Here is a 450-nt window from a genome sequence, read left to right on the forward strand (position 1 = left end):
TATAGGGTGGTTGTGTACACACACTGCCAACACACATTTCAGTTCAAACAACTTGTAAAAGTGCATGTAGCATCCGATGACCCCTTTAAAACCAGACCAAGACAACTGAGCATCATGTCACTGACCCAGATATTCATCTGATGTTTTTTGTAATATAGGTTGGTATCACTATTTTTGAAACTATTATTGGTCTTACTAAGTGTGCATGGATTAGCTGCACTTTCATCAACAGGTATCATATCTTTGGCACACTTGAGAGCAGCATATAAAATCTCTCCGTTCAGCTTTCTGATGTGAACTAGAAGGATTGCTACAACATAATTCTTTGAAATTGTTCGGTAGTCTTGATGAATTAAAAGAAAGAAACATTAATACATTTTTCACTCAAATGACCCAAATTTTACTATGGCTTTTTTCCCTCTTCACACACACACACACACACCTACACAC

The 450-nt window shown here is 36.9% G+C and overlaps 1 protein-coding gene across 3 annotated transcripts in view; it reads right to left on the reverse strand.

Moving 5' to 3' along the window:
- Nucleotides 1–32: 32 nt before the first annotated feature.
- The window catches only part of LOC107658179 (forkhead box protein N3-like), a 14,346-nt gene continuing 13,928 nt past the window's right edge, over nt 33–450 (reverse strand). For all 3 annotated transcript variants that reach the window (XR_001630763.1, XR_001630764.1, XR_001630762.1), the window contains exon 6: nt 33–442. The gene's annotated coding sequence lies outside the window, so the exon portion shown is untranslated. The remainder of the gene's footprint in view (nt 443–450) is intronic.

The sequence above is a fragment of the Sinocyclocheilus anshuiensis genome, unplaced genomic scaffold (genome assembly GCF_001515605.1).
Source record: "Sinocyclocheilus anshuiensis isolate Anshui unplaced genomic scaffold, SAMN03320099.WGS_v1.1 scaffold279, whole genome shotgun sequence".
Lineage (NCBI taxonomy): Eukaryota > Metazoa > Chordata > Actinopteri > Cypriniformes > Cyprinidae > Sinocyclocheilus > Sinocyclocheilus anshuiensis.